The sequence below is a fragment of the Eurosta solidaginis genome, chromosome 2 (genome assembly GCF_040869045.1).
Source record: "Eurosta solidaginis isolate ZX-2024a chromosome 2, ASM4086904v1, whole genome shotgun sequence".
Classification (NCBI taxonomy): Eukaryota; Metazoa; Arthropoda; class Insecta; order Diptera; family Tephritidae; genus Eurosta; species Eurosta solidaginis.
In genome coordinates, this window is record NC_090320.1 from 132889774 (window position 1) to 132912564 (window position 22791).

General features: G+C 38.5%; 1 protein-coding gene across 15 annotated transcripts in view; it reads left to right on the forward strand.

The window, feature by feature from the left end:
- The window catches only part of LOC137240233 (protein abrupt-like), a 935093-nt gene that overhangs the window by 214868 nt on the left and 697434 nt on the right, over positions 1 to 22791 (forward strand). Inside the window, exon 2 of one of the 15 annotated variants that reach the window (XM_067766228.1) lies at positions 10160 to 10691. The exons of 13 other annotated variants lie outside the window; for them this stretch is intronic. The gene's annotated coding sequence lies outside the window, so the exon portion shown is untranslated. Of the gene's footprint in view, positions 1 to 10159; positions 10692 to 11347; positions 12310 to 22791 lie in introns of all 15 variants that reach the window. One more of the 15 variants, XM_067766226.1, reaches the window with a different exon arrangement.

Below are 22791 nucleotides of genomic sequence, written 5' to 3' on the forward strand. Positions count from 1 at the left end.
ACCAGGCTGTTTGTAAATAATCACGCGACAACAAAAATATGAAGCAGACACCATTATGTACATGTACCAACACATTAAAGCTAGCAACACCTATGTACAAGGCAACGAAGAGATATCTCACACACACACATGTAGTAATCAGCCGAATTTTTTACTCACACTTACACACGAATATAGCTCAGTTACCAAGCAGGAGATACAACTGTCCCCGAAATTACTAGACCTTAGGAGAAATGGGTGAACGAGGAAACCGAGAGCATAAAAGCAGCGCAAGTGAAGTTTAATTGTGAAGTACTCCCAAAGTAATCTAATAAAGACCAGTTTGCAATACCGAATATTGGAGTTAAGAAGAATTTCCCAAAATTCGTTACAATTGGCGTCAGAAGAGGAATTGTTGAATAAATTCCGAAGATTTCGAATACATCTTGGACATGTCGAAGTTAAGTGAATTGAAGATGCAACAACTAAAAAAGGAGTTCGAGAACGGTGGATTAAATACACCTGGCAATACGACTGAACTTCAAGCACGGCTACGAGAGGTTATGGAGTCGGAAGGAATTAATGTGGTCGAGTATGTGTTCCATCCTTTTGCGGACGAGACATTAAAAAAATTGGAAGAGAAGAACGGAAGTCCCAATCCAGTCGCAAGCGGCGAGACTAATTAGCTTTATATATTAGCTTTGTTATCACAGATATCGACAAAAATGGAAACCCAGTAAACACGCATAACAGAAATGTCATCACAAATATCCACAAGTATAACATCCCAACTGGAAGAACAGAAGACATATATGGGGGATTCAAGGTGTTGTGTAGCGCAATATATAGCTTCTCCAACCCAATTGTCAACCTCACCTTCGAGCGGCGAATCCCGATTCCCTAACAGACGAGGCTCTGGCGACCCCAAGCTCCTCATGGAACTTGGGGGTGGGGAGGGAGGGATGGTCTGAAGGTTTAATGTGGCCATATAAATCGTTCCCGAGATGGTCGGGCCAGCACCTAAATTGTGCTGTGTTACCGGAGCGTATCGGATCTGTATCCGACAAAGGACCATCACATCGAGTAACTAATCGCTACAACAACAACAACAATAACAAGACATATATGGCATCTAAACTGGAATCGCAGGAGAACCGTATAACCACCAAGATGGAAACACAACTGGAAGAACAGAAGACATATATGACATCTCATTTGGCTGAGCGGATCAAACCACAGGGGGCCCGCATATCCTCTCAGCTGGAAACACAGGAGATAAGGGTATCATCGAAGCTGGAGGCGCAGGATACAATAATTTTACAACTCGAAGCTGGAGGCGCAGGATACAATAATTTTACAACTCAAAATCGCTGCCGAGATTGAAATATCGTATACAGAAGTTGAAACTAAATCGCCCAACAGTGCCAACGAGTAATCCAAAGGTAAAAACACCATCCTTTGACGGTTCTGTTCCTTTCCAGGTCTTTAAGCTACAGTTTCAGAAGACCGCAGCAGTGAACAATTGGAATGCTGAAGATAAAGTTGCTGCACTGTTCGTGGCACTGAGAGCGCATGTAACTGAAATCTTACAGACTATTCCAGAGCATGAACGGAACAATTATGAAGCATTGATGGGTGATTTAGAAAGGCGATACGGAACCGAGCATGTAAGACAGATTTACCAAATGGAGTTACTGAACCGCTTCCAGAGATCTTTTGAAACATTGCAAGAGTTTGCGACGAATATTTTTTAAGAATAATAGATTCAATTGAAAGAAAAGAACGTACATAAACTTACCAGCCAAGAATTAAAGTTGAAAGACTGGCACATTTAGCGAATGCAGACGCATCCGTGGAATACACCAAAAAAGTAACAATCCAGACTTTCCGATAGCGCCTCTGCAGCAGTACAAGGCAACGGCGGCCTTCCTGGCCCGATCTTCCACATTGGGTCTCTAGGACAGTTTTTTGTCCAAAACAATCCCCAAATATTTAACCCTACCAGAAAGTACCAACGGTACCCCTCCAATCGAGGGAGTTCTGAAATCGGGCATCTCATATCTACTTGTAAAAAGAACCAATTCCGTTTTTCCCGGGTTGACCGCCAATCCACATGATTCAGCCCACCTAGCCACAGTATCCATATAGCCATGCAGAAAATCGGACAGGGTGCCCAGAAATTTGCCTCTGACTAGGATAGCGCGGTCATCTGCATAGGCAACCACCCCACAACCATTGTCTTCCTGCTCCACAAGAAGCTCGTTGGCTACCAAAACCCAGAGCAAAGGAGATAGGACACCCCCTGTGGCGTGCCCCTGCACACCTTCGTCTTAATTGTGGCCCTTCCCCACTCCGCTGCGACAATTCTGCCGCATAGGAGTATGCTAACAAATTCCACCAGAGCCGCCTCGACTCCTAAACACACCAGAGATCTTTCGATTGCCCACGGTAAGACATTGTTAAAAGCCCCCTCGATTTCTAGAAAGGTACCCAGAGCATAATCTTTGTGTTGTAGGGACCCCTCTATTTGCTTTACAATCGAATGGAGAGCCGTTTCCGTCGATCTGCCCTTGCAGTACGCATGCTGTGAAGCCGACAGTAACCCCCGAGGTATCCTTTCCCGTAGGTACAGGTTAGTCAACCGCTCAAACGTCTTAAGAAGAAACGACGAGAGACTGATTGGCCTGAAATCCTTAGGTGATACATGAGAGCTTCTGCCAGCCTTCGGAATGAACATAACCCTAACCGTGTTCCAAGACCTCGGGATATAGTTAAGCCTGTGGCAGTTAGTGTAGAATTAAGTTTTTCACAGTCACAATTAAAACACCTTTGAATTTTTAGTAACAATAAACTTTATTCAGCGATCACAACTTTTAATATTTAATAAATTTTTTTAGCGATCACGGTTTTTACTCCGACCACGACTTATCGTGTTAAATCAAAAAACTAGTTGTCATTTGCCGTGATCTTGTGTGATTGGTGAAACTGTTATTGGGATGCATTGCTATCAAACATCCACTGTGAAGTTGTTGTTGCAATGCCTGACCAACCCAAGTCTATTATAGAATTGTTATTAGTACTTATTGCAAACCCAAGCCCATCATGTTGTTGTAATGCTTGGCTGACCCAAACATAATACTAAGCTGCTTTTAAGCAGTGCTCTTAGTTTGGTTTCTGGGTACCATAAAGGGATTTAGGGTTTTTTAATGTTCCTAAGCAAGTGATGAAATAAATTGGGTTGTACTTTTGTATTAGGTATTAGCTTTGGGCATTGGTTTTTTATGCTAGCTCTTATTGTTACTAGGCCGGTGATGATCTAGTTGGGATATTGTTGAATCCCATAACTGGACATTTTATGGCGTGTTAGTGGTTACTACACAGAATTTATAGACGGCGTGTTTGTTTGTTAAAAACAAGATCAAGGCAATGCTAACTGCTGGGTAATATTGTTGCCAAATATTAGAGCCAGACATAATATGATAACTCCTCCCTCTTTTGAATTCGGGTCGTCCCTGATCCGACGAACTTTTTAAAAACTAATATAAAGTGTGAATTCAATTTAGCTTTACATAGGATTAAGAAAGTTTAACAATAAATAACTATGTATGAACTATTTTTTTTATGAAATTTTAATATAGAGTAGAATTTTGATATCGATTTGAGAAAGATTAGCGAATAAGCCCCGTTTTTTAATCTCCAATGGGACTCTAACTTGAACTGAGTTAGTTGTCTAATCATTCTCGGCTCAATAATTACACTAGTTATATAACGTGCCTACAAAAATTCCTCTAAAGTTAGAAAATGTTTGCTGATTGCTGTTTTTCGTATGCATTTCAACGTTTACAAAATAAAAGTATCTATATCATACATATGTATGTGATATTCTATAAATAGCGAAAATGTTGTTTGATAATATGGTTGAAGTTTTACACAACTAAGCGATAGTACATTATATTTGACATATGTATGTGTAAATTTTGTTTTTTACAAAAACTCGCATGTATGTATTTTACCGCTGTGGTCTTAATAGAAATATATGATATAAATCTTTTCCATTATGTTTTAGGTACTTAAAATTTTTTATAAATTCAAAGTTTTACAAAAGTATGAGGAATTAAATTATTTTCATAAATTCAATTTGTTTTAGGAATTTTAATAAATTCATAAATTCTTAAAGTTTTTACAAAAATGTGAAAAATTGAATTTTTTTATAAATTGACAAATTCTCAGTTTTTACAAAAATGTGAAAAATTTAATTGTTTTTTTTATAAATTCACAAATTTTAAAGTTTTTATAAAAATGTGAAGAATTTAACTTTTTTTTATAAATTCATAAATTTTTAAAGATTCTACAAAAATGTGAAGAATTAATAATTTATTTATTTTATTTTATTCAGAAATTGTTGAAGTTTTTACAAAAACATATGTATGTACGTTTGTACTGGCGTTGAAAAATTAGCCAATTACTATCGAATTAACTAACTTAGAAAAGTAAAAAAAAATAAATACGCAATTATTTCTCGAATTTTGCACAAATTATTGGTTTTACCATTTCCTTATAATAGATCCGATTTTTTTTCTGTATAATTGTATTTATCTGTAGTTGTACCTACTATTTGCATATAGCGTATTTTATATAGCGAATTTGGTTTTGAATTATTTAATCATATTGCTATTTACGCAATACAAAATTAAGTGTCGTTGGTAGAAGCAGTTAAAGTCTAATAAAAAAAAATATTAACAAAACTTCCAAAATATTTCCGCAAACAGGTATTGTTTCTTCATTGTACTTATATAAGTGGTTGTAAAAAGTCATCTTATATTGTCCTTGTGGACTTTTTTGCCATTTATTAGGACGGTTGTTCCTAGGTCCTTTTGTGCTACATTTTCGACATATACTTTATTAAGTTTATTCCCTAGGCGCTTATTGCAGCGAACATATACCTTTTCTCCTTTTTTGGATGTCCTTGGGGTAGCTTTAGATTTATTAATGCTATTTTCTTGTGCATTAATTAGAGCAGCCTTAATTGAACTTAGGTGGTCTTTTGGAAAATTATTTAATATATAAATCGGTTTTGCATTCACCGTCGATGCATTGAATTATTATATTTATAAGTTGCAAGTAAGATCAGTTCTTTGGTATCGGTTAAATTTTGCTCTGCTTTCATGCAACGTGCGATTTCTGTCAGAGTTGAATGCACCCTCTCTATTTGACCATTACTATTGCTATGGAAAGCAGGTATGAAAAATTGATTGATTTCAAACTGATCCTTCAATAAATTGGCTATGGCATGGGATTGAAAGGATTGTCATAAACTATTAACTTAGTTTTTCTGAAATTGTTAAGTACGATTAAAAGTGCATTTTTGATATCAATTGTTGATCTGGGCTCTATCGGAATTGTGACTGTAAATTTGGAAAATTTGTCTATACAAGTAAGGAAATGGGATTTATCCACAGAAAATATGCCCATATGCAGAATATGCCCCGGATATTCCGGTATGGGTGTTTTGCCTAACTCTGTTTTTGCAGGATGCCTGTTATATTTGTTTTCCAAGCATATTCTACAATTTTTGGCTATTGTTGTTAAGGTCTTCTTAATTTCTGGAAAAAAATACTTTGACACTAGCTCTATTATGCTCCATTGTGGCTGCTTCGATTTGATGCTCTTTCTTTGTCAGATCTATTACTAATTTTTCTGTATGTATGAATTTTACACTCGGAAAATTTTACAAAAGTAAAGATTGAATCCTTTTTGAAGTTTATGGTGTGCCTGACAAGTTTCTGAAATAAAATTTTCGTGGATTTACTGTTAACTTCTAATGGTGAGAGTATTAACTGAGCCTTAAATTGATTGAAAGGATTTTTTATCGTTTTTATTACACCTGACAAGGAAATCTCGCTGTGAGCCGTTGAAAATGAATCATCGAGGTTATGAGTATACTGGCGTGAAAGCGCGTCTGCCACTTTGTTTTCTTTGCCAGGTTTATAAAAATATTTTGGCGCAAATGAGTTTATAAACGCAGTACATTTTGTAATCTTTGAATTAGGATTTCTGTCTGATATGGCGAACGTCAATGGTTGATGGTCCGTAAAAATGTGGATATTTTTGATACCATATAAATAGTGCCGTAGCTTTTGGAAGGCCCAAACTATTACCAGAAGTTCACGCTTATTCGTGGGCGTAGTTTTCTTCAGCTTTCGATAAGGTGCGCGATATCATCGTTATCGGTTTCCCATTTTGGGATAGTACAGCACCTAAAGCGACGGACGATGCATCTGTGGTTATTTTGAAAGTCTTGGTGTAATCTGGGTGTTGGAGAAGGACATCTTCCGAAGCCAAAATACCCTTAGGCTTGTTAAAGGCAGCGATAGAGTCTTCGTCAAATGCTATATTGATTTTTTTTTGAATGTCGGCTGCTAAAGTGTCCATTTTCGCATCTTAAGTATTTTGTGAGTGGTTTAGATATGTGAGCGTAGTCTTTTATAAATCTGCGGTAGTAACCGGATAGACCTAAGAAAGAACGTAAAGATCTTAATGACTTCGGTTCTTGATAGTTCAGTATTGCCTCGACTTTGCTGGGACATGTTCGAATACCCTTGTATGATACGGTGAAACCTAAAAATTCAACTTCTTCCTGAAAAGATTTGGATTTCTCTACAGACACTCGCATTCCAGCGCGCTGATTTTTTTTAATATAGCATCAACGTCTTTGTAGTGTGAATTCTCATCCGGGGAAAAAATAATGATGTCATCCACATAAAAATAAAAAAATGTAAGGCGCGATAACCTCCGAAGAGATCTAAGGCCGAGCTTCTCTTCCAATTTGCGTCGTGCTCCTCTTGATTTTCCCTACAAATTGGCCGGACGGGACCTACATGTTTTATGCCGACTCAGAACGGCATCTGCAAGGCAGATGAGTTTTCACTGAGAGCTTTTCATGGCAGAAATACACTCGGAGCGCTTGCCAGTCACTGCCGAGGGGCGACCCCGCTTAGAAAAATTTTCTAATTGAAAAACCTTATTTCTAAAATTTTGATGTTGCTTTGCCCGGGAGTTGAACCCAGGGCATACGGTTTGATAGGCGGAGCACGCTACCATCAGACCACGGTGGCCGCCATCCACATAAACATGACATATTTTTCCGATATCCTCCCGCATGATGTCGTCTATTGCTCTCTGAAATATGCTTGGTGCATTTTTCAGACCAAAGGGTAATCGGCAAAACTCGTACTTGCCATTGTTTACACTAAATGCTGTCTTACATCTCTCTGTTTCTAGCAGGCAAATTTGGTGGAAACCGGATTTGAGATCGAGCGTGGTAAATAGCTTAGATTTTCCTAACCCTAGAATAGCATACTTATTTTTAATACGTAAACATCATACTTCGTCGAATCGACTACGGTAATATTTAAAAGGGTACAAAGGATGTCTCCTGTTTAAAAAGATGTTTAAATTTGTATTAATAAATTCTTTTTAATGTATTTTAATGAAATAAGACAAAGACAGTTTAGCTTTTTAATATTATCTATACAAAAAATCAGCAAAAAAAAAACATATAATTTAAGGAGAAAAGCCAAAAACAAAAACATGCGTCGTCGTTTCGACGAAGTATGATATTCTAGGGCTAAATTTGAAAGAATTACGCTTGTGTCTGGAATCGGGTATTTATCAGATGTAGTTTGCTCATTGAGTTTTCAAAAGTCTATTACCATCCTCAATTCCTGATTACCTTCGTCGTCCAGCCCTTTTTTCGAAACGACGTGAACAGGTAAGTCTTTCAGTAAAGATTATATTTCTTTATTAATAAAATTTTCTGCTGAAATTGGATATGGATAACTTTTTGAATAAATGGGTGTATCAGTTTGGGTATCTATTCTCGCAATTACTTTAGTGTTGTATGGTAGGGCTCTGTTGGGGTTGGCAAATGCATTTTGATTTTTCTCTATCAGCAACTCAACACCTTCATGTACTTCCGTTTTATTTGTTGTAGCCATATTGACCTGCTGACAATAAAAGTAGTTGAGTTTCTCTCTTCCTGTTTTATGGAAGATGAGACCAACTTGTATGCCAATTTTTGCTTCAATACCTTTCAATAAATCATACCCTATGATTCCATCAAAAGTATCTAACTTTGGTAAAATGTAAAATGTGGCAACTATCCCTAATATATCGATTCTGCACTTTTCTGTAATTTTATTAACTCCGTTAATGGATTTTAATTGAAAGAGACTTTCTTTTAAAAATGAATAATCTATACATATATATAAAAAAGTATAGTGGTGAGTGTATGTTCGGATGCTTAAAACTTGAAAACTACTCGACCGACGTTTATAAAATTTTGTAGGTATATTATCTAGCTACCCGAATAGACTATAAGCTATATTTCATACCGCTGGGTGGCTAGGGTCTTGAGACCAAAACGTGAACCCGGGTACCACTAGAATGTGTTTATACAATATGGATATAAAATGAAAGCTGTTGATAAGGGCATTCGTAAAGAGTATTTTTTATACCGCTGGGTGAATAGAAGTAACAAGAAGGTTCAACAGATGCTATCAAGCAATATTTCATGCCATTACTTCCATTGTAAACTTTACCAAGTAGCGCAACTAACAGCTGATCGCTCAAAATTAGTACACACACACAAACATCACTAATGGCCATATTACGGAAATATTTAGAGAAATTCAAGTTCAATTTTTAAACAGACATAAAATGTTATAATTTTGGAATATATAGCATCTAGGACACCGTAATTGAAAGAAAATATTTGCTTATACTCAAGTATTTAATTATTTTTTCTAAATTTATCTTTAATATTGATACAACCCTGCTCTTCCTACTGTTCTTCTTTCCACTCCATTCGAGTGCCTTCTTTCACTGCATTCGAGTGCCTTCCACTCTATTGCAACATAACTTCAATTTAAGCTGCCAAACTATATAGTAAAAATGGGATAGGGTATGGCATTAACCATGCTATTTTATATGAGAAAATTTTTTTTCGACGTGGTGAATCCCATTCTCGCGTATTACGCGCAGTGTTGAATAGCAGCAACGCTCGATTACAGATGTCGCCCGTTCATGCTATAATATTCGTAGGTCATTATATGACCAAAGAGCGTAGATTTTTAGAGAGATATTTAGAGAGTCTTTGCTCTTATTAATCTACTCTCTTTGATGAAAACTATCTTAACCTAACTTGGTTGAGTGAACGCGCAATTTTAGCAGCCAAAAATAGTGATGTTAATGAGTTAAATTGGACGATCCAAAACCAAATTCCGGGAGAATTGCAATCCTAAAAATCAATCGATCGATTTGATATTGAGGAGGATATATTAAATTATCCTACAGAATTTTTAAATTCTTTAGATTTGCCTGGAATGCCCCCTCATCATTTGCGTCTCAAAGTTGGATTTGTAGTTATTATGCTTCGTAATCTGCATGCACCAAAATTGTGTAATGGAACAAGATTGATTGTACCCAAGTTTATGAGCAATTTGATAATGGCAAAGCTTTGAAAAAGACCGTTCAAGGGAGAGGAATCCCTGATTCCGAGAATACCCTTGACTTCAAATGATTTGCCGTTTCAGTTTAGGCGCATTCAGTTTCCAGTGAAACTTGCATATGCGATGACCATTAACAAGTTACAAGGACAGTCGTTGCAAGTCTGTGGCATAAATTAAGGGATGCCATGCTTTTCAAACGGCCATCTATTTGTAGCGTGTTCCCGAGTTGGGAAACCATCAACACTTTTTATTTACGCTCCAGATCAGAAAACTTAAAATGTTGTGTATCGTGCAGCTTTGAATTGAGCACACTAATTACTCTGCCCTTTTTATAGGTTGCAATAAGATGAATAGAATTCAATGACACAATATTTAATTTAATTTTATTTTCTGAAAAAAATATACTTAGCGTTGTGGATTTAATTCAAATCATAATTTTAATAAATATATAACCTAAGTTAAGTTCATTAAAACAATATATTTTGGGAAAAATGAAGTTTGCCGGGGTCAGCTAGTTTTTTATATAATTTTTAGACGTTCCTGTATCTATTAGCAGGTTAATGACTTGTCCGCTCAGGAGGGTTCGCGTAATGAACGGCAAGTGGGACCTTAGCCTAAAAAATTGATTTGGTCGGAAGAATTATCTTCGCTTTCATAATCTTCTATTTCAGAATAATATGGTTCGTCTTTCATTGCATTGACTCGTTGATGTTTATTTATGGGTGCTTCAGTGGACGTGTTGGTGCCGTGTTTGAGCAGGATTATAGGTTTGTTGCCGTATCTACCGCTGAGACGAGTTCTGGAAGTTTGAATTATTTCTTTGCCTAAACGTTTGCTGTTGGGAACCGTTATATAAATGACCAGAGGTATTATTTTTAAACTCAGACTGTCGCCTGAAACAAGAGCTTCCTGAATCTACATCCATCGGTGTAGGACTTTCATTTGAAACGTTTTGGGAGCTATTTGGTTTAGAATTTGTACTACTGAAACGCGTTGGAAAGGGTCTTGCTTGGAGATTTTGTGGCATTCTTCCTGTGGCATAAGTTTGAGCGAACTCATATCTTTGTCGATTGTGATGTAGCTCTTGTGCCACTGCAAGTGCGATAGGCAAGTCTGGTGGATTAGCTGCAAAAGGGGTGTCGCATAATGGACGTTTAAGGCCGGAAATAAATACTCTTAACGCATTTTCCATTAAAAGCATTGGTGAGCCCCTCATTGTTACTATGTATCATTATTATTTTATTTACTATTAGAGTTAGCTGCCTATCAACCGCATCATAGTATTCGCTAATAGACATTTGACCCTGTCTCAATGTATTAAGCTGATTTTCTAATATATGGAGGGGGCGCTTATCAGCGTACAGCTGATTTAACCTAGTGTTGAAGACATGAGCGAGAACCTCATAGAGTTTGAGTATTAAATAAATTTATATATATAATATATATTATCTGAAAAGAAAAATTATAATTTTATTGAAATGAATTAATTTCTAATACATATATTATAAATACTTACCTTTTACTTACCTTTGAAATATTTACCTATTGGAATACCATGTATATTTACCTGTTTGAAGAACCCTGTAAATAACAAACATAATTACTGTTTAGCGTACACACATCTATATATACCCACATACATATGTATGCTCTCAGTAAAAGAAGTAAACGGTCCAGTGGAATGTGCTGGGCCGTTGTAAAATTAGTTATTCGCCATCAGCCTAAGTATAATCGTCGCAAATATAAATATTCAAAATAAACAAAAGTGATAAATTCGAAATTATTAAAACAAATAGTTAACCCTAATAAATAAAGTTTATATTTGAAATCGAAAGTTATCGCGCTTTTATTTTATTTAGTAAAGTGAAGTGCTACCTCCCCTTAATAGCTCAGTGCGTCTAGTCGCATTAGTGCAAAAGTTATACATGGTCCTTTGGTACCATACAGTGAACTAGCGACCTAGAAAATAGTGAAAATAATAATTTAATATTAATTACATTGAAAACAATACATTAAAAGACAAAAGCCGGTAGACGCGACGCGCTTAACATATTTATCTAATACAAAGTGCTGAAAATATAAAAAGAAACAAAATTTTTAAAATACTTAAAAAATACATTACAAGTGCTGAAAACATAGAAAGACAAACAAAAGTTTCAAAATACCTAAGATATATACATTATATTCAAAATTATTAGAAATAAAATAAAAGTACAAATTAAATGAGAAATATTAAAGAATACATACATACAAATACAAATATACAAGTACAGAAAAAGTAAAAGCAACAAAAGTACATCCAATTTTATTGAGAAAGTGAGTGAGGTGAAGTGAAGAACGCAAACGGTGAAGCTACACTGGCCAAGTTCTGAAGAAAAGACGATGAAATAAAAAAGGAATAAAAACCTAGAAATTATTAAAAAGAAAAAAAAAAGAGATATTATATAGAAAAAGTTGTCGAAAACAGGAAGAAAAACATAAGTTTGAAAATATTAAAAAAGGAAAGAACGTAGGCAAATAAAAGAATTTCTATAATAAACAAAAAAAAAAGTGGAGCGCTTGTTGAAAAAAAAAATAAAACCAAATTAGATATAACTTACGAAAAAAACGACTTTCAAAGTAGTTTGGAAACGCATTCACAAAGTTTTAATTTTTAAACCACGAGCAGTAGACTTGCAAAAGTGGTACCCGGCAGCACCGACGCAACAACAACAAAGCAGTACTGCCTCTAGCGCAACAGCATCAGCGACACCGAGCGACGGCGACAACAACAACAATCCAGCAACAGAAAAATCAGGTGGTAAAAGCAAAATATGCCAAAGTAAGTACACCTTGCCCAAAACATATGCATATATAAGTGCAACGGAATTCCCCTAAGCAAATACATAATCGCACACATCTACGGTAAAGTTGACAGGATCTTGGAAAGAATCCGTACAAAACACCGTTTTGTGCAAATCTCTATCATTTAATAAAATTCCACTAAGTTCTTCTTATATATACATAGGTATATTGGTAATACTCTCAAATTTGTGATTCTTACATATATCCATATATACACATACCCATATCACATATTTACTTACATACCAACCCTTTGTAAGATTTGTCAGGTCTTCCAATAGAATTTCCCCTTAAAATTTTACCGGATACCGTTTCTCACAGCCACCACAAGAAATTTGCTCTCCTCGAATAAATTACCTTATATATTGGTTGCAACTTACAAAAGTACAAAAGTTACATATATATACATATGTATTCGTCCCAAATCAAAAGGCAAACTCCGCCCTAAAACTGCAAAATATTTAACGTTGTTTCGGTCCCTGAAACATTCAAAGTTAATCAGTGCATTATTGATTCTCTGAATTCCTTTTAGGTGTAGTTATTATAACACCATTTAATTTAGGTTATTTGCAAATTAACTCCGCCCACCACTATTTATTTCTGTTCGCTGAATATATATATTTGTATGCACATAAACATACTTGAACTTAGATGCGCTATGGCAAGTATTTCCCACCCTCACTTGTTTATGCAAATCCCGCTAGTCAAAAGTACAGTGACCCTCAACTTATAAAAAACAACTCAAAATACAGTGGGTCAAAAGGACTCAAATCACCCTGAAACTTTTGATACAATTCTAGAACCCCTAAATCAATTTCTTCCTTCTGAATTAAATTCACAATGGGAGGAACAGGTGAAGAAAAACCACAATCCCTCCTACCCCAAGCACCAAAGAAAACAAGAGCGAAATCTCAGAGTGAAGAAGAGGAAGCAGCAATCTTTTATAAAAAATTCATGTTTGAAGCCAAAAGATTAGAGAAATTTTGCGACAAGTGGTGGAACATCGCGGAAACTGACCACTCGGAAGCTGGTCTCAAGACGTATCTGGAGCAACTAAACAAACACATGGCTTTGGTGGACATGGCGCATGAAAACCTTCAGATGAGCAACATTGAAGAGACAATAAGGAAATCGAGCGAGGAAAGATACGACCAAATCAACGATTCAGGATTAAATACGAGACTACGGATAAATGAGACCCTCAGTAGTATTAGGCCAGCCCCAGAAGAAGCTAGCAGAACCAATCCGACTCCGCTGGCAACGCTCCCCCTTCTATTCAACCCAATTATTTAAAGGTACCTGAATGTGACACAGGGGTCTTTTACGGAGGATATGAAGACTGGCCATCCTATAGGGACATGTTTACTGCAGTGTACATTAGTCACCCCAAACTCTCTCCTGCCCAAAAACTTTACCATTTGAGGCAAAAAACCCGAGGCAAAGCAGCCCTCCTTATTAAAAATTACCCTCTTAATGACCAAAGTTTTGAGCTTGCGTGGAATGCATTAAAGCATCGATATGAGAAACGCAGAATTCTCGTTGACAACCAGCTCAAAACCCTCTTTAATATCCAACCCGTAACCAGCGAAAATGGTGAACGCATACAATATGTGCAAACCGCAATCAATAATTGCCTATCAACCCTTAAGGCAAACGGAGTATCCACAGTTAATTGGGACCCGATGCTAGTATATCTCTGGTCCTCCAAATTGCCAAACGAAACCCTAGCTTTATGGGAGCAATCCCTCAACTCTCGTAAGGAGTTACCTCTTTGGTCCGAATTGGACCAGTTTCTGACTACTCGGTATGAGGTAGTTGAACGCCTAACCACATATAGCATAACAAACCAAAGCCTAATCAATCTAATTTCACCCCGCGGTCTTCCACTCCTACTAATAACTCGTTCCACTCAAAGAATAAGACACACTCATTGCACATTGACCCAAAAAGGCAGGCTTCGTGCAAATTGTGCAACAGCAATCACTCGCTGATCAATTGTGTCAAATTTAAAGAGCTCTCAGTTCAAGATAGAAACAAATTCGTAAGGGAAAACAGGTATTGCCAGAACTGTTTGGCATACTCCCACTCAGAAAGACAATGCGGAAGCAGTTTCACTTGCGTTTACTGCCAAAAGCGACACCACTCCCTCCTACACTACTCAGCCAACAACCAAACGCAAAACAGCTCAAAACCGAAGAAAATTCTCGTCACATCTCACGTGACCATCGATGAAGAAAACCCTTGTACCTCTCAACAGGCGGTATCGATGAACTCTGAGCCAGCTACTCAAAATAGCACGGAGAACGTACTCTCACACTTCTCTCGTAGTAGAGAGCGAATCTTGCTCCCTACAGCAAACATTCCCATGTTACACAAAGGAGAAACCTTTAATATTCGTGCTCTTCTAGACCAAGGATCCCAAAAAACTTTTGTAACCTCTAGAATACAAAAGCTACTTGGTGTACCCGTTCAAAAGACCAATTACGAAATATTGGGAATGGGCGGACGAACAGTCCAGAAAGCAGATAAGGTGTGCTTAATCGCCATATGTTCTCCAGATCTCAATATTAAAATCGCAACTAATGCGATCATACTCCCGCAACTGACGCAATTCTTGTCCACGTTTAAAGTCTCTTATATAGACCTCAAAGAGTACTCAACACTCTCTCTAGCAGACCACAACTGCTTCGCGCCTGCCAAGATAGATATGGTAATAGGTAGCGACATACTCCCTCAAATACAGATTCCGGGCCTCAAAACCAATGTAGCTGGAAGTTTAAAAGCCCAGAACACAATTTTTGGGTGGATATTAAGCGGGCCACTTAAGGAACATATCTCAGCATTCTCAACTCAAGTAGTTGAAACGCAAAAGGGCACTCTAGACCCGCTGCTCAGCAGCAATACCTCAGCGTAGAACGAAGCATTGAGAAAAAACCAGAGCTTCGAATGACCTACTCCAACGTCTTAGCGGAATACCTAACCCTAGATCATATGGAGCCACAACCCCTCGGGAAATTATACGCGGAATACTTAACCCTAGATCATATGGAGCCCAACCCCTCGGGAAATTATACGTGATGGAAAGTATTTCTCGTTTTACTTACCGCATCATTCCGTACTCAAACCCGATAGTAAAACTACGAAAGTCCGAGTAGTTTTCAATGCATCCAAACGATCTCACTCCGGCATCTCACTCAACGACGTGATTCATACAGGTCCCGTTTTACGAAATGATTTAATGGTAGTTATACTCAACTGACGACTCTACAAATATGTATTTAACGGCGACATTGAGAAGATGTATCGGCAAATATATGTCCACAAGGAAGATCAAGACTTCCAACGAATACTCTTTCGTCAATCCCCTCAAGGTCAAGTAGAAGATTTTAAATTAAAAACAGTAACCTTCGGTGTTAACTGTGCTCCCTACTTGGCGATTCGCACCTTGCAGCAGCTCGCAGAAAACTGCAAAGCCGAACTCCCCCTCGCTACCAACGTTCTCCTGCGAGAGACCTACGTGGATGATATTCTCTAAGGCGGACATAACATACAGTCCATTCGCGAAACCATGACTCAGCTGATCGCAGCATTAAAGTGAGCAGGCTTCCCGATAAAAAAAATGTCAGCGAACCACCCAGAAATATTGGAATCAATCCCCGAATCTGATCTTCTCGATGCTGAATTTCTAAAATTCCACGACTCAAGCTCCACAAAAACTCTTGGAGTACGCTGGAACGCAATCGAAGACTCCTTCTCTTATTCGTATAACCCCATATCAGACGCACACTCGGCAACCAAGCGACATATTCTCTCGTCCGTCGCGAAACTTTTCGACCCGGCATTTGGCAAATGCGGACGCACCCGTGGAGTACACCGAGAGGGTAAAAATTCAGAGTTTTATAAAGGCATACGGGACTTAGAAACGAAGCGACATATGCAACCCCAAAATCCACATTCGCAGAAACGGTATCCCATGCGCTGATTCAGGAAACAGTTTCACTTTTGAGTAAGCCCACATACAACGCTCATCGCGTGAAAGTGGAAAGGCCAGACTGGGTAGACTCAATTTTGGAAGCATTAAAAGGAACGCAGCAGATCGATCGATTGTCGATTGTGCCGACAAATGCTTTAAATGTGGAAAGCCAGGGCACATTGCACGTTATTGCAGTACCAATCCTAAAAGTTCCAGCAATGTGGGTGGCCGTAAACGCAGAGCTGAAGGAGATGAGCAAATCTCAAAATCCACTCAATCGTTAAATTAAAGCGAGTCAGCCGCAAGGGGCGACAGCTGGCTCCCCCAATTGAATGCCCCATAATCTCTATCTCGCAAATTGGAAGAAGGTCAAGCAATCTTACTGTTGGAGGACATGCGGATGGAAAGGAACGCTTACTGACTGCAGATACGGGTGCATCCCATTCCATCATTCGATCAGATTTAGTCAACAAGCAGATAAGATCATTGCTTGGAGCAAGATAACATACAGGCACGGGAGAGGACCCCCAGGTAATTGGAGAAGTAGCATGTGAAGTAGCAACTGGGAACGTGACGATACTACACAATTTTATAGTGGCAGAGATTGTTGCTGAAATCATAATTGGAGTGGAGTTCTTAATCGACCAAGGCATCAAGATCGATATGCAAAGCAAGACGATGCGATATAAGAACATGGATGTGCCACTTAATTTCGGCTACGAGAGAGGCTACAGCAGTAAACGGGTTCTGGTGGAAGAGAGTGAGCAAATACCACCAAAATCCGAAGCAGTCATCTGGGCAAAGGTTGATGGAGATTGTGGGACAAACAAATTGTGCGTTGTCGAAGCAGCAAACAAATCAGCACCGAACATACTTGTAGGAAAAACCCTGGCTATGACCCTGGCCGGACGTATTCCGGTAAGAGTACTCAATGAGTTCAAGTCACCACTCAAACTGACCAAAGGAGCTATTTTGGGAAGATGCCAAGAGACTGAAGTAGTTATTAACTGTGAACACTTCCAGGAACACGTTTCATCTAGTAATACTGATCTTTCAAATGACATCACGGCATGGACGGAGGGGCTAGAGGAAGATAAGCAGAGTAAGGCAAAGCAAGTGCTCCTAAAGTACGCAAACATATTTGACCAGGATGGTTTCAAACCAGGCCGCACCAATGTTTTGAAACATCAAATTGACACTGGAGACGCGAAGCCGATACGTCAAGCTCCTCGTAGAGTTTCACTGGCGAAGCGGGAAGTTGTGAGTCAAATCGTACAAGAAATGAGCGATAGCGGCATCATCGAACCATCAGCTAGTCCCTGGAGCTCACCGGTAGTACTTGTAAAGAATAAGGATGGAAAAATGAGATTTTGCGTGGACTACCGGAAGTTGAATGACGTTACGAAAAAGAATAGTTACCCATTGCCAAGAATTGACGACACCGTGGACTCGCTCTCTGGTACGAAATGGTTTTCCACACTGGACTTGAAAAGCAGCTATTGGCAAGTGGAAGTGAAGGAGGACGACAAAGAGAAAACAGCCTTCAGCGTCGGAGATGGTCTTTGGCAATTTAAAGTAATGCCCTTTGGACTATGTAATGTACCAGCTACTTTCGAGAGACTCATGGATCAGGTATTGAAAGGACTACATTGGAAAACATGCTTGGTGTACCTGGACGACATCATCGTATTGGGAAAGAACTTTGATGAACATCTTAAAAACTTAGATGAAGTTTTCCAGAGAATAGCTGCCGCTGGTCTGAAGTTAAGTCCCAAAAAGTGTGCGCTGTTTAAAAAGGAAGTAAATTATTTGGGTCACAAGGCAACGACAGAAGGTATCCGTACAGCGAATGAAAAGATAGAGGCAGGAAAGGATTGGCCAAGACCACAGAATCTGCATGAATTGAGAAGTTTTCTTGGGCTGTGCACATATTACCGCCGATTTGTACCAAACTTTTCCAGGGTAGCCCATAGCCTCCATGAGCTTACAAGAAAAAATAAAGCTTTTGAACGGAAGAAGGAGCAAGAAGTGGCTTTCCAAATATTGAAGGAGCGTTTGTGCACTGCCCCAATGTTGGGATATCCGATTCCAAGGGTAACATTTATTCTAAATACAGATGCGAGTGGATGTGCTATAGGAGGCGTTTTATCACAACTGGTAGATGGACAGGAGAAGGTAGTTGCATACTACAGCCGTTCGATTGGAAAACCAGAGAGGAACTATTGCGAAATTGACTTGAAATGGCTTCTGCAGTTCCGTAATCTACAAGGACAATTGGCATGGTGGATTGAGCGGCTACAAAGCTATGACCTTTCCATTGAGCATCGGAAAGTTAGTACCCATGGGAATGCCTATGCAATGTCACGAAGACCATGTAGTTTGGGATGCAAGCACTGTTCAAACGCCGAGGCTAAAGAAGACATTATAGATGTCCCACTAATGACTATAACGTGTGCGGATGAATGGGACAAGGAACAACTAAGAAAGTGTCAGCTAGAAGATACAGATCTGTCACATGTTATGCAAGGGCTCGAACGAAACGAAAGACCAAATAGAGAAGAGATGTCAGCAGACAGTCCCATTTCGAAGTCATATTGGGCACAGTGTAACAGTTTAGAGTTGAGATCCGGTTGCTTGCATCGAGCATGGGAGAGTGAAGATGGTCAATTCAAGAAGAAACTGATAGTTGTTCCCAGAGAGAGGATTCCTGACGTGCTCAGCGAGCTGCATAATGGTCCAAGCGGAGGTCATCTTGAATTCGCGAAGACGCTCGAGAAGATTAAACAGAGATTCTATTGGGTTGATTGCCGTCAGTCGGTCACCGAGTGGATTGCCAACTGCGAGGTTTGCAAAAGAGCGAAAGGGCCCAAAACACGATGCGGAGAGAAATGTCAAGAAATCCACTGGTGTTATGGAAGAAGAGCTGGGAGAGATACATGATCTGGTAAGGCAACGAGCAAGGATTATGAGTGACAAGATGAAAGCCAGATACGATAAAGCAATAAATTCGGAAGGGTTTCAGGAAAGAGATTTGGTCCTGTTATACAATCCACAACGAAAAAAAGGTTTGTCCCCGAAATTGCAGTGTAATTGGGAAAGCCCATACAAAGTTGTAAAACGGATCAACGATGTAGTGTACCGCATACAAACCATTGGCAAACCACGAGCCAAAATGAAAGTGGAAAGGATGGCAGCGTTTAGATTTTAGGGAGATTTGTCTGATCGGGGCCATCAGACTTAGGTGGAGGGCAGTGTAACGAATATTTTCAGCACTAAGGGATACTATCATCTCTAAGCCGATGCTAAGCAGTGACTTGTATGCACATCAATAATTCAATCAATACGTCTACACATATGTACGTACACGCAGCGGAGAAGCAACGCACAACCACATGCATAAATCTGAGATACTTCCGGAAGTATGCAATGGTTGTGCAAGTGTCGCTCACATATACAAGCGCATGGGGTTGAGAAAAGCTATAAAATCATGCATCTGTAGTTACAGCTGAGTAATTTTATAACTGATAACTAACTAGTAAATTCTAGAATAGAAAAGCCTAGAAGTATGCAACGAGTCAGCACGAGTATAAAAGGCAGCAACAGTAGAGGCACGATAATCAGTTTGATTTAAGACGCTATCTGGCGAGCAATAGTAGTGTTGTTGTGAAGAACTTTAATAAAGGCCATTTTGCGTTATTGAATAGTGGAGTTATTTATTCAAAAGTTTAGTGATTGGAACGTTAGTAGAAGATTTGGAAGAAGCGGAATTTCAGTAAATTCGTTACAATATTATATGGGGGGGCTAACTTCACATAGATATTTAAATTTTTATTTTCTAACAAACGAATAACTATCTAACAAATATCGAAGCTTATCAATCATTATCAAACGACTATCAAATTAGAAAGGCTAGACTGGGTGAACACAATATTGGAGGCACTGAAAGGATCACAAAAGCTGAGTGAAAGAGCTATTAAATGCGGGAAGCGAGGTCACATTGAACGTCATTGCGGCCTTGACCCTAGCGGTTCCAACAGCATGGGTGGTCTTAAGTACAAAGCTGGAGGAGATGAGCAAGAGCGAGCCAGATGTAAAGACCAAGAGCTAGCTCCAGCTGTTGAGTGTTATATCTGTATCAAAAATCAGAAGAAAAACGAGCAGACTTGCCGAAAAGGATATGTGGATGGCAATGAGCGTTTACTGAATATAGATACGGGCGTATCTCATTCCATAATCCGATCTGATTTGGAGAACAAGAGAGTAAAGTCATTACGTAGACCAAGATTCCATACGGTCACTGGCGAGTATAACCAATTAGGGAGAAGTGGTGTGTGAAGTGTTAATTGGAAGGGCCACGGTTCTACATAAATTTGTTGTGGCAGAGATTGTTGATGAAGTAATATTGGGAGTGGACTTCCTTTTTGACCATGGCATCAGGGTCGACACGCAAAGAAGGATTATGCGCTATAAGAACAAGGACGTACAACTTAATTTCAGTTTGAAGAGACGGTTCAGCAGTAAGGGAGTGCTGGTGTAGGATATTCGACAAATACCACAAAAGTCAAAGGCAGTAGATCGGGCAGAGTTCATTGGAACGAATGGGCATACAAATCAACACCGAAGGTATCTGCGAGAAAAACACTGGCATTGACATACGCTTACGGACGCACTAAAATAAGGCAAAGAATTTCTCAGAAAGAATGCAGGGGTGGTTTCAAGCCACGGCGCACTACTATTGTGAAACGTCAGAACGATAGTGACTATGCAAAGCCTATCCGTCAAGCTCAAGCTTTTCGATGTAGTACAGTGGCCACACAACAGAGACTGCGGCAACGAACTAGGATGATGAGTAGTAAGATGAAACACAGGTTCGACGAGAACAACAATTCGGAAGGTTTCTTGGATAAAAATTTGGTACTTTTATACAACCCTCACCGGCGGAAAGGTGTTCCATACAAATTTCAATGTAGCTGGGAAGGCACGTACAAAGAAATTTTTGGGTCGGACAGGGTATACATGAAAATTTTACAATCAAATGAAAATTTTTATAGTAGGTCATGAAAAAAACCTTAAAAATGAAAGTCGAAAAAAACTAAAAAAAATTAAATTTCACAGGCTCGACAATTATTTTTTTTGGGTATGCGTAGTGGAACTTATTTTCCTGAGCACAAATCCTATCGAAGAATCGATGGCGATAATGGTTAATAAATCGACCCAGTCTAATGCATATGCAACTTAAGTATGAGCTGAGATTCATTTCAAAGGAGATTTTAAACCACTGGGGCCTACTTAAAGATTTTGCATCTATTGAAGTTAACACGAATGAATGTTCTCGAATCAAAAGTTTTATTAATACTGAAAATATATTTGAATACAATGTCTAATATAATTTGTAATAAGAAAAGATCTACGTTGGTTTCTAAGTTGTCTGAAACAAGTAGATGTTTAAGCAAGTATTTCAACACTCCTCCTCAACGTTGATACTCCTTTTCTAAGACTAAAGCGTTGGTTCATAATAAATTCATTTTCTTTGTAAACTGCATATGCTTGGGCTTTGCCAAGTTCTTTGTAAAAATATCTGCCGTCATCTCATCCCTATGGCAATATGATAATACAATGTTCTTGTCATGAACCAATTGTCTTATATGATGATATCGAACATCTATATGTTTTGCGCGATTGTGGTATACTGGATTGGATGATAATTTCTCTGCAGACTGATTGTCAATGTGTAACAAAATGGGATCATTTGCACAAAAACCAAGTTCTGTCAGTAATCTCTGCAAATATATTGCCTCCTTAGCTGCATTTGATGCGGCAATTTATTCTGCCTCTGTACTGCTTAAAGCAATTGTGTTCTGCGTTTTTTTCCCCTTTAATGCAAATACCAACTTACCCTTTATATACTTCTTACCTGGAGGAAGATCGACATATGTCCAAGTTTTGTTCATTTTTAGTGTTGCAAATTCTGCTTCCATCGCATTTTCCATTCGCTACATTTAGAACTTGATAAAGCTTCCTTGAAACTTGTAGGAATATCTTCATTGGCAATACCATTTATTGCATTATATTGCTTTCTCGGACGACCAGGCTTGCCAGTTCGTAATAACTTAGGTCTACCTCTACCATTTTTGTTTTCACTTTCTATTATCTCCTCCTGATTGTAACTTGTCACACATGCATCATACCCATCAGCGCTATCATACGTCGAACTATCTGTTTCCAACTCTTTATTGCTTGTTGGTAGCGTAGAAGTATTTTGAATCCCTTCTTCCTGAATAAATATTTTTAGCACATCGGCATTTTCGTTCTCTTTAACTAAATCACTACATTTTCTGTCCTTATTAGGACAATTTTCACCAAAGAGTACATCCCTCTTAACAACAATTTTATTTAACTCTTCATCGTACAATCATTCTAAGGAATATCCAACCATAATTAGCTGTTTACCTTTTGCTGCGAACTTTTCTCGCTGGGTGCAACTGC